The sequence below is a fragment of the Lepisma saccharinum genome, chromosome 2, assembly GCF_977018435.1.
Source record: "Lepisma saccharinum chromosome 2, izLepSacc3.1, whole genome shotgun sequence".
Lineage (NCBI taxonomy): Eukaryota > Metazoa > Arthropoda > Insecta > Zygentoma > Lepismatidae > Lepisma > Lepisma saccharinum.
The window spans coordinates 145,050,843-145,065,266 of NC_139230.1; the positions used below are offsets into that span (position 1 = coordinate 145,050,843).

Genomic DNA, 14,424 nt, shown 5'->3' on the forward strand with positions numbered 1-14,424 from the left:
TATAGCTGATAACTGAAGATTAGAGGAGCAAGTGTGGTGAGTGGGAATGGCTGTAAGGTACCTTACAGGCAGATGGTCAATGTAGTCTACTGCTGCAATTTCTCGGAACACTACCATCATCCCGCACACAGAAGAAAGTGATGACACTAGCTACCAAGGATTCCCATCATCCTGCATGACAATGCAAGATCTCACACTGTTAATGCTGTGATGGATCTCCTGTCTAACTGGCGATGGGAGGTACTGGAATATCCACCATACTAACCAGTCATGAGTCCATGCAATAATGATCTCTCTGCAAAAATGAAAGGAAATTTTTGCAGGTAGCATTACGACACAAGAGAAGCCATCACCAATGTAATAGGGTAGTCACTGCGGGACATCAACAGCGATGGATGCACTGGTGGTTGTACGATGCCTTCCACAAGTGTGGCAAAAGATGGTCGACATGAGGGGTGATTATATTGAAGCAATGCAATTGATGTTTTCTCTGCCAATAAAGCCTGGTAGGAGTTATAGCAGTGTTGCCACTACTTTTTATCCAATCCTTGTAAAATAAATTGAATCAATAATTGTTAGAATCATGAAAGGGATTATTAAAAATGCTGTATATCATTTCATATTTTATTTCAGCACTTCATTTTCTCATAATTTTCTCTCCATTGAGCCATCGAATACAACATCCAAGGCACCTGCATGGGCTCCTATAAAGAGACAGAGAAAATATGTTTCGTTAAACAATGTAACCTATTTCCATATACTTTTCTACCTAATATGTATGCCCTAACCCTACACGCCCTATACACTTTCATGGCGTGGTGCATAGCACAGGGGAGTACTTTACTTTTTTTTTACTTTTTTAATATGTATGTATCTGTTAAAAATGTAAACACTGAAGTGTATTTAATTTACACATAGTGACTTTACATAGCAGAAAATATTTTTTAACTATAGTATGAGGTGGGCTTCCCCGATAGCTCAGTGGTAGTGTCGTCGCCTTGTAATCAAGGGGTCCTGGATTCGATACCCGGTGAAGGTACATGATGGTTCGGATTCCACTTTAAACTGTAGATCCAGTCCCGATTAGCCTTACTGTGCATAAACTGGACATAAAACACCAACTCAATCAATCAATCAGTACAGTATAAGGATTTTGATTGTAATAAAAAATACTAGGCCCAGATAAATAGCAATAATGAAAAGGAACTGTTCTGTATAGTAAATATTTTCTCCATTCTTTTTTATTTTGGTGTTTCTGATACACCTCTACATTCCATTATTATTAACATCCTACTTTTCATTAACTCTTATTATTGGCAAATGCCCATTTTTCAATTTTATAAGGTGTTTTGTACCTTTGTAAAACCCAATTTCATTTATTAACCATGTGTATGATGTATTTATTAAATGAATTTCACACCTTGGAATTATCGTATTATTATCTGTTAAATTGTTAGGAGTATATCACTTCTCACATGATAACACTATTCTGATTAGTGTTGATGCAAGAACTTAGAAGTGGATATTGCAGAGGCACAGCATGCTATGACTTTGGGATCTCAGGTTCAAATCCCATGACCAATGGTATTCTTTGTGAGTGTCCCTTCATCAATAAATCATTACTCATTCTCATACTCGTGATTAGCCAAAAGTAGCAGAAAAGTAAAGTAAAATAAACAAAATCATCCAATGTTTTGATAGAAATTGGCCTGACTTACACACTCATTTTTGCTGATTACAGGACATACATGAATGAGAAATGGCCTACTGGCGGGTCGGTGCTCGAATCTTGAACGAAAGTCACAAACAAACACACACAAGTTGTCAAGTTGGTATTATAAGCAGGAAACGTGATATGCAGAATACACCACCTACTCTTAGAAATGAACTCCCTTATTATTCGATATTTCATTAACTTCAGTTGGGGGGTGGGGCGGACGGGGGTGAAGTGTCTGACTGAAGGGCGCCCGCCCCCATTGCCCAACCCCCTCTGGCGTCGTCACTGGGGAAGCCCTAAATAGCAAATGAGACGCCGAGTGGTAAGAGTAACCAGCTTCGAAACCTCGTTAAGGTACCGTATTCGTTCCATCATGCACTTTATCAGTGCATCACCATCGTGATTAACCCAGGGGGTTCAATAGGATGTAAAATAACCTAAAAAGAAGGAAAGATAGAAGTCTAGACATTAAATGACAATCTCATCTCGATTTTGCAGAAGTGTGCCTCGTTCTTTGCATTATCTCGACATTTCTAGACGAGTCTGAAGCTTGTCTCCGTAGCATTCCTGCCTGCAGTGATTATATTTAATATATTATAAATGTAATATTAAATAATGCATGCACTGTTGATAATGTATCCGTTGATAGCGCTTTTTATTATCTTGAGCTCCTCCCTCGAAAGTTTTCTAGATCAACCACTGGGTTGCGTGTGATAGAAGGTGCAAGATAGACGTTCGAGGGTGGAGGGGGGGGTGCCGCTAACATAGGCACTGTAATGAAGAATAATTCACTCCTAAGGAAGGAAACGAGGTATGTAGTAAGAGTTTTACAATAGTTTCCATGCCCTAGAAATGTTAGGTTTCAAAATTCTGTCTATCGTTCTAACTTTCTGCGATTTTTCTCCATTTCCACCAACTAATGCAGCAGCTGATTAGATGTAATGTTGCACAGACATACAAATATAATTAATGACAATTTATATAGCGAGAGCCGCGGTAGCTCAGTCGTTAGAGCGTCTGAATACCATGCGAGAGACCCGGCTTTGATTCCCTGTTCAAGCGGCTCCTGCGCCCACCAAGCGTCGTATGAAATGGGTACCTGGAGGAAAATCGGGGGGGGGGGTAAAGCAGTCAGGGGAGTGGTGCTGATCACATCAGCCCTCACCTTCGGTCGTAATCAAGAAAGTGTGCGGCCTTAACTCCAAAACCTCTATACTCCTTCATGGCGTGGTGCAAAGCATTTTACCTCACTATAATTTTGACAAATTATACGATTAATAGTTACATGATGGGGCCTCCCCGATAGCACAGTGGTAGCGTCGTCGCCTTGTAATCAAGGGCTCCCGGGTTTGATACCCGGTGGAGGCACATAGTGGTTAAGGATCCCACTTTAACCTACAGGTCCAGTCCCGATTAGCCTTACTGTGCATAAAGTGGACTTAAAACAGCAACTCAATCAATCAATCATTACATAATGTAATCATTAGATGTAGAGAAGCAAATTACCTATCAAGCATTGTCTATTGTTATTTGTCTACTCGTGGGAGCGGAATCTGAACCTTTGTGTTGAACTCAACTCCTGGAGCTTCAAGATGCATTTTCTACTTTGATTACTTTATGTCGCTTTTCTTTCTCCTGGGGCAACTGCGGCGATGAGGATGAAAGATGACCTGAATAAATAGCGATAAGGTAACTATGCCTGACTAGGGTCCAAACCTGGGTCCTCTGATTTTGTAGCTCGTTGTGCTTATTTAACGGGGGCATATTTCAGGTGGCTTACGCGTGAACGGCACGTTGAGTCCCTTTCGGTTTCGAGGCCAGAATTCGCTACCATATCGATTTCAAGTAGCTCCCCAATTGTCCTCACGATATTGTGGCAGCACAGAAATGTTTGAGCTCACACCAGAGATCGAACCTGGGACCTCTAGCACGAAAGACCGTGGGAGCTCTCCTATATTCAGTACCAACAAATCGTCAATGCTGAACACGCAAATACTATTTCTACGAAAGTATAGAATTTCTTATCCAACGTCATCACTCCTCAAATGCATAATCAGCTGCTGCAAGAGACTCGGGCCTCTCCTAAACCTTAGTGACTAACACGGTCAACTTGGAAAAAGGGTTGCCAAGTTCGATTCTGGTACTATTAATGTTATATTCCACATTAGATTACTATATACATGATTCAGCGAAAAATGCAGGCTCGATAGCATTATTGTTCCTTAGATATCTAGATTTACCCAAGGCATACGGTTTTAGCATTCTGGCTATTAGTTGGTCTGAAGTAGATGAACAACACCTCCAAAGATCATTTCTTTAGTAATTACTTCCGGGTCATATCCTAATTCCACCCTACTAATTCCCAACAGGAAACTTAGCTGTGTAAAGCATCAGGGCAAAATAGAATAATTAAAATTGTAACAATGGTACTTACAGTTGTTATTGTGCAGCACATTAATCACATCATCTAACGTATTGTAGCAAAAGATGAGAGCCTCCGTAACTTGCTGTAACTGTGGAGAGATAAGTGTATTGGTGTTGTGTGTAAACAAATGATACAAAATATAAAATATCAACCAAAATTTTAAAAATATATAACCATAATATGGGGTGAGAGGTTAAATGAGATGGGGGAGGGGGATGAACAGGTAAGTTGACCTTCCCTTGGAAATTTGACATTGTATATTTCATTTCAAACATAACTAGAAACTTTATCTTATGATCGGAAATAAAATTAATTAATTTAAATTAATTAGTGCTCCAGAAGAATAACCAAAATACATCAATTTGCTCAAAACGTAGAGTGTGAAAAGCAGAAACCAGGTGATAACTTCATGCTTTCATCACATATTCCACACCTGAATCCAAAGAATAAATGGTTCACTGAATGAGAGAATTTTTCCAGATTCCAAAAATGAAATATTTATGTGAAAACTCATAAATCATAAAGTTGATGACTCCTGCCTTCAACTTCAAAAGGTGTTCCTTGATTGAGGTGGATAAAAGTTAAGAAAACGTTGTGTTTCAGTGTATTAATGGTTTGAAATTTAAAGAATAAAGAAAACTCGATTACATGGGCATTAGCAGAAAGGGGGAGGGGTCAGCCCATTGATAAAATAATGATTAGTACAATTGATGACAAGAATAATAATCATTGCTAGGGTTACAATTGTTATTTTACAATAATAATAATTAGTATAACTAACTAACTAACTAACTCTCTAGCCTTCTTAAACCCGAAGGTTCATGGCTGCAGCAACACAGGCCTTCCATCTGTCCCTATCCTGAGCAAGATCTATATACTCTTTTCCATCCCTACCGATTTCCTTTATGCCCATCTCAACATTCTGCCTCCATCTTCGTCTTGGCCTTCCTACAGGTCTCTTACCATCAGGTTTCCCAACAAGAATCCCGTAAACTCCTTTTTCCTCTCCCATTCGTGCCACATGGCCTGCCCACCTAAGTCTTCTTGATTTAATTATTCTAATAATATCTGGACATGAATACAAACTATGTAGTTCTAAATTATGTAACCTTCTCCACTCACCTGTCTCCTCATCCTTTAGGTCCAAATATTTTACTAAGGATCTTATTTTCAAATACTCTCAATTTATGTTCCTCTTTCAATGTAAGGGACCAAATTTCACACCCATAAAATACTACAGGCAAAATTACTGTTTTTTTGTATATTTTAACTTTTAGTTTCTTAGATATTAAACGAGAAGACAAAAGTTTATGAATGCATTTCCGGAATTAAGCATACTTTTTATTTCCTTTAATATGATTTTCATTTGTTAATATTACTACTAAATATTTGAAAAAGGAAACTGGTTGAAATGAGTTGTTATCAACAATTAGATTTTGATTATTACCTAACAATTGGTTTCGGCCTGTAAGCATATATTTAGTTTTCTCCTTGCTAACTTCCAAACCTATCTCTTTAGCAGTTTTGAAAAAATATTTTAGCATTATTCTTAATTGTATTTATATCATCCCCGAATAAGTCTACATCATCTGCATATGCTAACAACTGAGTCACATCGTTTAATTTTAGTCCTTCGTTAATTTATTCTACAGCATATTCTAAGGCAAAATTAAAGAGCAATGGAGATAATGCATCTCCTTGTTTTAACCCATCTTGAATTGTAAATTTGTCCCACACGAATTTTACTTTCTGTTTCACTGGTGCATACTTTTATCATATTAACAAGCTTCTTAGGTGTTCCAAACTCGACTAATATATTATATAATTTATCTCTTTTGACCGAATCACATGCTTTTTTTTAAATCAATGAATAGCTGATGGACATTTTGATTATATTCCCACTTTTTTTCAAGTGTCTGTCTGATGTGAAAAATTTGATCTGTTATCTTTAAATCCGCATTGATATTCATCTATAATTTCATTAGCATATGGGGTTAGTCTTGTTAAGAGAATGTTAGATAATATTTTATATGTTGTTGAGAGTAGAGAAATTCCACGGTAATTTTTGCAGTTCATTTTATCACCTTTTTAAAACACAGGAACAATTATGGATTCTTTCCACTGTTGAGGGTTCTCTTCTTTATTCCATATTAAACGAATTAATTTATATGAATTTGACATATTAACGAATTTCCACCATATTTAATTAACTCAGCTGGTATTAAATCAATGCCAAGTGCTTTGTTATTCTTTAGCCTTTTAATAGCATCTTTAACTTCAGTCAAGTTAGGTTCTGGAACTAAAGTTTCTGCTGTGTGTATTTCATTTACTTCTGATTTATTTCCTACATGAACATTTAATAGGTCATTAAAGTAGCTCTTCCATCTATTTAATATATTAATTTGGGTCAGCCAAAAAATCACCGTCTTTATCTTTTATCAAGTTTACATTAGGTTGCCACCCCCTTCTAAATTCATTTACACCTTTATATAAATCTCTGAAATTTTTGAATTTTGCTGTTTGTTTAATTTCGTTAATTTTGCTTTTCAAGTTATCCCTCTTTTTACTTCTAAACTTGCGGTTAACTTCTCGCTTTATTCTATTATAATTGCTTAGATTTGTATCATCAGAGTTATTTAACCACCTAAGTCTTGCCTGATTTCTTATTTCTATTAGATTATGACATTCATTATCAAACCATGGTTTACTTTTTCTTGGTTAATGGTATACTATACTTTTTTAGCTGCTGATTCTATTGCATTACATATGTGATTCTTATTTACGTCTGTTTCATTTATATTTTCATCATCATTTAAATCCCGCAAAACATCAAATCTATTTGGCAATTTAATTTGGTAATCTTCCTTAATTCTTTTATCAGCAAATTTTCCTGTATTAAATTTTATAACTTTTAGATTTTGTTGCTTGTGATTTATCACTGAGAGTCTTTCTCTTAATTTAGCAATTACTAAATAATGGCACAGTCAGCATCTCTATGTGAACGAACGTCAATTATATTAGTATGCCTTCTCTTATCAATGAGAATATAATCTATTTGATTATGAGTTTTACCATCTGGAGAAGACCAGGTATATTTATGGATATCTTTATGTTTAAATGTGGTACTTTTTACAATTAAATTCTTTGAGGTTTCAAAAGTAAGCAATCTTATACCATTATCACTACTTAATTCATGAAGACTTTCTTTACCAATCGTGGGTTTAAATGTCTCTTCTTTGCCAATCTGTGCATTACAGTCACCTAACAGAATTTTCATATCATACTGAGAAAATTTATCAAAGACCTGCTCTAACTCTGCATAAAAAAATCCATCTTAATTTTAATCTAATAAAATTAAGACCGATTTTATTCCAAATTTACTGTTATTATTACTACTATTTATTATTTCCTCAAGATTTCGACTTAGCTACTTAATATACCAAATAAGTAAATATCACAACTTATTCCATGCTTTTTCAGTAATCGCATAGTAAAAATGTTTTTCACTTTATAAATAGTACAGAACTCCTCCACAAATTTACCCACACTTGCCTCTCTCCCCGAACAAAGCCTCGTTTGCTTATGCAACCTTCAACTCACAAGGCTTAGTGATTTATTTACATTAGCTGTTATATCTACTATATTACCTGTTACATTCGTTATATCACCTGTTATATTACCTGTAGAGATATAACCTTGTATTGTATTACGCAATTGTCTACTATCATTACTTAAATAATATATTGTCACAATACGAGGTAAACCTGTGCAATGCTACAATGTATTCAATTTCTTGACAATTGAAGGAATACACTTGATAACATTGAAACTCTTATATCCAGATTCATTCTTCAACACTGCAAGGTACGTACATCACAATGGTGAAATACTATTTAATTCATATTTGCAGGAGAATCAAATGATGAATTTACGTATAGCTCTCTCTATTGAGCCAAAACAACGTTCTTCTATTACTTTACCAATGTTTATAATGTGCATGAATATCATTCATGTTAACCAGTAAAATGATTGCTATAACCGTGAAATTCACTGAAATATGTAGTTTTACAACTTTCAACTAACTACAATATAAGTTTCATTTTTAGCATTCCCTAATAAGCCTGGTTTTGTTTACTGCACATTCATATTATTCATAGTTGATTTATATCCAATGACTCCGCTCCGGGAGTTGAACCTTCGTTTCGGAGTCGCCCCGGAGTCCTTTAGTACCCCTCCGACTCCGCTCCGAAACCCTGAGATCTCGTCCACTGTATGGAGAAGGTGAGTCGATGAAATACATTACTTGACTAGCAATAACACATACAGGGTTACGAATGAATCAAACCTAGGATCCCTAGTTTCGTAAACCGTTCCACTAGCCATTACACCACAGAAACAGTAATATGCACTTACATACAAAATAGATTTTGTTTAAATAAATATACAATTTGATTTATTTATAAATCCGACGATCTCCTTGTTGGCAACAGTAATAAGCGTCAATATTTTTTTCTAAAATTAAATTAATTATTTGATGACATGCTACATAATTTAAATATTAAGATTCTTACCTGTTCGCGGGTGATGTGTTCACTAGCGAGTACAGCGTCACAATCCTCCAGAAACAGACAAATCTGTGACAAAGGGAATTCGAATCAGACTGCTAGTAATTGAGATTATTTCTAAGCACTTGATGCTTCTAAATGCAAGTAACTATTGTAGTTGTACATGTATATCAAATTTTTGTAAATAATTCAGGATTTCATAATTGATTTAGGCTACCAATGGATTCAACAGTTTTCTAGATACAGTATATATTTTGTGCATAACGGATAATGGTCTACAAATATTTTTTCTATGTTTTATTCTCTTTAAGACAACAATTTTGCTATTCCTTAAGTGTCGGAAGTGTCTGATAAACATTAATTTATCAATCAGTCATTTGTCCATGTTGGTCTTTTTCACGCTTGTGAATGATTCTCACGAATTCCACTAGTATAGACCGGGGGAAATCGGACCACGGGGAATTTGGGGCGTTTTGAAATTAGGCGCTTATAACTGGCAGACAAAACGGAAAGAATATATTCCCGTTCCAGCATCATGTTTCCACCTCCCTATGGAAATGAACACTTCATGCTAAGAGCCCAGGAAGTGTGTCAGTTGAGATTGGTGTGCCTTCATTGTTGGTGCCATTCTTTAGCAGCTTGTGAAAAACCAGCCAACATAAGTTTGATGTGTTTAAACTTAAACTTTGTAATGCACTTGTTACAGTAATATTTAAAGTGAAATGGACTTTTATTTTTATGTACACATCTGTACATTCTTGTACAGATAAGTCTCTCTCGAACGGTATAAGTAGTGTGTACTGACTGCATTTATTGAACAATGTGATTTGGAGTAATTCGGGTATCACTTCTGATTCTTCATTATTTTCGTCCTACATATATTACATCATTTGTCGGTGAGAACTGTAGAATGTGTGTTAGTTCTGACCCATGGCAAGAGGATGGGTGGTCACCCAGGTGTTTTAACATTTATTGTCAGTCAATTCTTAACACGAATATTGTTTTAGATTAAAATATTTTATTAACACATGGAATTTTTTGCATTAACGTCGTTCTAGTTAATGTAGAAACCGTAACCTTATACGTACAATATTGCAAGAGAAAACCGTTATGTTGAATAGTGTAAAACAAATTATTTGTGATTTGTAATATGTGTAAAAATGCTTCCAGTAATTTTATTCTACGTTAAGAAATGGAGGATACATGGTAGTAAACAGAGAACTAGATCAGACTCCAGGGGCGTAACGAGACTAAGGGGGTCCCGGGTTAGACTACTGAAGTCGGGACCCCAGTTACCAGTTACTGTTATTATAGTGGCTGTATCTACGAATACAAAAAAATGCGTAATTTTAGCATAGGGTGCAATCAAATACAATTATCTTTATTATGTATTTGTCTTTTATAAATGACAGGGACGAATGCTACAAAATATCTAATAAAAAAGATAGTGTGAAATACATTCTTTACCCATTAACAAATTAATATTAATGCATCAATTGACACAGCTAAATGTATAATGTTGTTATTTTTGAAATGATATTGTCTGATCTTCGCAATTACTTCATTTTAGTGCATCTCACCGAACATCAGCTGACAAGAGTACCTTTTTATGCATTTCTGTGTGTACGTATATTGACACAACATACCGTGCATCATTTGCAGTTTATGCACGTTAATGTGTTATTAGAGTCAACATGTCAATTGACACGTCTTGGTTCTGTGTGCAGCATTCTTTGCTTAGCATAGTTGGCAATCATCGGATAATTACTGAAGACATGCAACTATACGAAGCCACCAGCTTTGGGCATCACACGTTTCCATAATCTGCCTGTTGTGGGCTAATCTAACAAAAACATAAAAATCAATTGCAGTCTTCCGGATTTTCAGTACCTTTACTTCGGGAGCCCCGGGGCACTGTCCCGGCTGCCCCAGCTTAGTTACGCCCCTGTCAGATTCAAGTGAAGCAGAAGAAGAGACCGAAGGCCAAATGCCATGCAGTGATAGATGGAGTCAGAAGTCAGGTGACTGAATTGCAAGTCGGAAATGTACCTAGGTTGTGGTTCAGGAACGTTGCCCTTGGAAGCAAACAGTTTGTTTGTGGAAATGAACGTGCAAACAAATAGATTATATAGATCTGGCTCAGGATAGGGACAGATGGAAGGCCTGTGTTGCTGCAGCCATGACCTTCGGGTTTAAGAAGGCTAGAGTTAGTTAGTTATTTAAGGTTTCAGCATTTTTTTCTTTACATAAGAAAATTGTAAAATCAGATTCTTTGTTGGGTATTGAAAGTATTTTTGATTTGATAAATAATGTCCCCTTCTTCAATTTTATTTTTGCACTTAGATATATTCGTTAGGTTAGTTATATGTTTTGCATACTAGATTCATCCTTCACATACTTTATGTCTCAACTTTTGTTGGCCGTGGTTTTCGAAAATGAGCGTGTGCCTTTCTGACACCAGGAATCGAAACGGGACTTCAACATGACTTTTACACGTACTGTACATTTGTATGACGTAGCTACCTACTAAGAAATTAAAGGACAAATACTATACTGTATTATACTATACTACATCAATGACAATATTTGTACAGGACGGTTTCATTATATTTTTCTTCTTTATGAAGAGACCAACAGAGAACCTCAGTTTGACTGACGTGTTTCACAGTCTTAAAATATATGAATCCGTTCATCGGAACAATTCAGAGCAAGCATTTCAAACTCGCGGGCCACCCGTGGTCTTTACACACATGCACAGAGGTTTGAAACAGAAATCTGCAAATCCCCGAGAAGGAAAGCACAACCACGTATTTCTCTTATTTTATCTATAAATTATTCTCTCCCATCATTTAAAATATTTTAGGAATTAATAAAGAAAACAGGCATAATGATCTAAATAAGAACTAACAGCTGGTGAAAGCAATTTTAGGCACGGTAAAATTCCCGCATAATGATGGTTGTACCCTGAAACTTTACTTACAAATTGAATATCTACTAATCAGTTTATAGGGACAGAATAGTCATTTACGGTAAATCTAAAATGCTGTTAATAGCAAGTTATAACCATCTGATATTTCTGAGACCACCACTAGAAATAGTAAAATTCTAGTATTAGTAAACAGCAGCACTACTACCAGTAGTAGCAATAATTGTCATATATGTAAATGATAAATATGAAGGCTACATACTCGAAGACTTCATAATTCAATTGCCTCATTCTCTTCAGGAACCTACCTCCTGATATATTTCAATGAAGCACTGCCTCATTTCCGGGTTTAAGAAGACCGGATTAGTCGAGCTGAAATAGAAATGCATATTATTAATACAATAGACAAAAAATATGTTGTAAAATATTTTTTGGTATTCACGTGTATGTAAAGGTCATCTGACAATTAGGATTTTCAATGATATAAGAGCTGTACTCTCAAACAATTTGCCTCAGTTCTTAAGTTTTGAAAATTTGGAGCATGATTTGTGATTTTGGCACAAACAAATACATTGATATTGTATATCAGTATAATATATGATCATATCGTTCAAAAATGTTTTTACGTAAACAAAATAATTATGTAAAATTCATGCAAAAAGAGATTCACATCGCATATTCTGTTTTTACACTTTTTGAAATCATATTTTAATATGCTTATTTGTTTCCTTTATTGTTACTCGATTTGATTAAATATTAGCGTTTGTTTAAAATGGAGTAATAACCGCTCTAATGTTAGAGAACTCTCGATCGATCAGCGCGACCTTGTAAGGCACACACACAAAAAAAACCCTTTTTGTTGTGTATTCGTCACAGATTCGTCGAATGCGAATGCCAGCTTCAAGATACTAGCAAGACATTCATCTCTACTGTACAGATAGTAATAATTTGTATTTTAATTAATAAAAACTGCTTAGCTACTTATGTATGTTAATGGACAATACTGAATATGTATAAAATGCAACCCATCCAATGTTATTGATTTATTCGTTAGTTATAACATAAACGCATCTCATCCCTTCTTTGTGCCTAAAATTACTGGTAGATCTAAATGCAGATTTTTTTTTCGAAAAATTTCCACAAGATTTACAAACTTCAGTATCTTTGGGATTTTTAAGTAACTTCGATATTAATTTCTAGGCATTTGCGCCTATTCACTCACACCATGCAATTTACTACACACAACACATTTATTTTAAAACGAAGTCTTCCAGGTCGACCTTCAAAACGGACGAACTGCGTCAGCAGACAGAAATGTATCTTGCTCAAGTTTGCATTTGCACAACCAGAAAATAACAGAAAGCTTAATTGCTAATAGAGGAATATAATTTTCCTTGATACATTAAAATAAGTTCTACCCCGTATCGAAAACATTTACCATACTTCTCACACTTGAAGCGGAGTGTAAAGATGGCTAATTTTGACTTGTTTTTATTTATTTAATCTACAACTTGAATATTGATATGGGTTGTTCGAAAGAAGTTTTTCAAAGCGTGCAACGTTTCTTTGGTTTCAATGAGTGAAAAAATAACGGCTTAACACATACATTCTCCGTCTAAATCATTTGCAAGTGAAAGTTAGCAGCAGTGGCGTGAAATTATATTAGGCCACCGAAAAAAAACTTATCGCCCGAGGATGTGCCAACTCTCTCCCGTTTCATATGTCTCTACGTATGGGCCTGGTTCTCTTAATCTTGACGATGAGATTGAATGTCTAGAAACAGGCGAAAGAGCATACAAAATGAAAAATCCAAATCGAGTAAAAAAAAACGCATTGTTTAATGACGGCAATGTGTTAGTCTCTCTTCTAAGACAGCATAAAAAATATAAAGTGTGTTCGTGAAACTCTCATAAAGAGGATTACTGTACAAATAAAAGGGGTCACATACCGTTCAAAAATTGACGCTATTATTAGTGTCTCACCCATCGATTGGTAAACCTTCGATGTTAATTTCCCTCCAGTACACTAATACTAATGAAATAATAATAAAATTAGATGATTCTGTAAGATATGTATAGTTTACACAACATTTTTCAACGTTTCGAAAATTGGTTTACAAAATAATGAAAATAAAACCAATACGTCTCCGTGGAAGGGGTCGATCAACTCTTCCACCATTACCATTTGCACATGACCAAAATATCTATCAATCATTCTCATAATTCTCGAAAGATGAACTAACGACATTAATGCGTGTTTTACCTTCTGTATTCGTAGCGTTATAGGAAAATCAATTCTCTTCTGAGGTTGGCAAATGTTTACGTGCATTCGCAAATAAGAGTTATTTTTTTACTATTGTGTTTGTGTTTGAATTTTCTTATTTTACGCCAACTCTATACTTATTTAGGTAAATCGTGACGACGATGATGAATATGATTAGATGTGATTGGTAGAGGGGCAAGTCAAATCAACGCGCACGCATGCCCACACTGCAATTCGAAACCACAACCTTCAAATCGCGAGTCGGCTTTGAACGCCCCCGGCCACAATGGAAGCTTGTTATACGTTGTGATTTACAAGACAAGAGACGCCTATCGGAAGATGAAAACCAAAGTGAAAGTCATAGTTTCTACAAACTGGAAAGAAATTGAGGTATGATACGTAGAAAATAGTTTATTGGCCGACCTCCGTGGGAGAGTGATTACCACACCGCATTACGGCGCCATATGTTCCGGGTTCGGAACCCGTCACGGGCATGGATGTTCTTTGTGAGTGTTCCTTCATCAATTTC

At 35.7% G+C, this 14,424-nt stretch overlaps 1 long non-coding RNA gene across 1 annotated transcript; it reads right to left on the reverse strand.

Annotated features, from left to right (window-relative positions):
* Positions 1 to 621: 621 nt before the first annotated feature.
* On the reverse strand, positions 622 to 12,001 carry LOC145984525 (uncharacterized). The gene is made up of 4 exons (XR_014441343.1): positions 11,942 to 12,001; positions 8,714 to 8,776; positions 4,152 to 4,230; positions 622 to 704 (listed from the first exon to the last, which is right to left on the reverse strand). It is a non-coding gene; the product is annotated as an uncharacterized LOC145984525 (long non-coding RNA).
* Between the last annotated feature and the right edge of the window lie 2,423 nt (positions 12,002 to 14,424).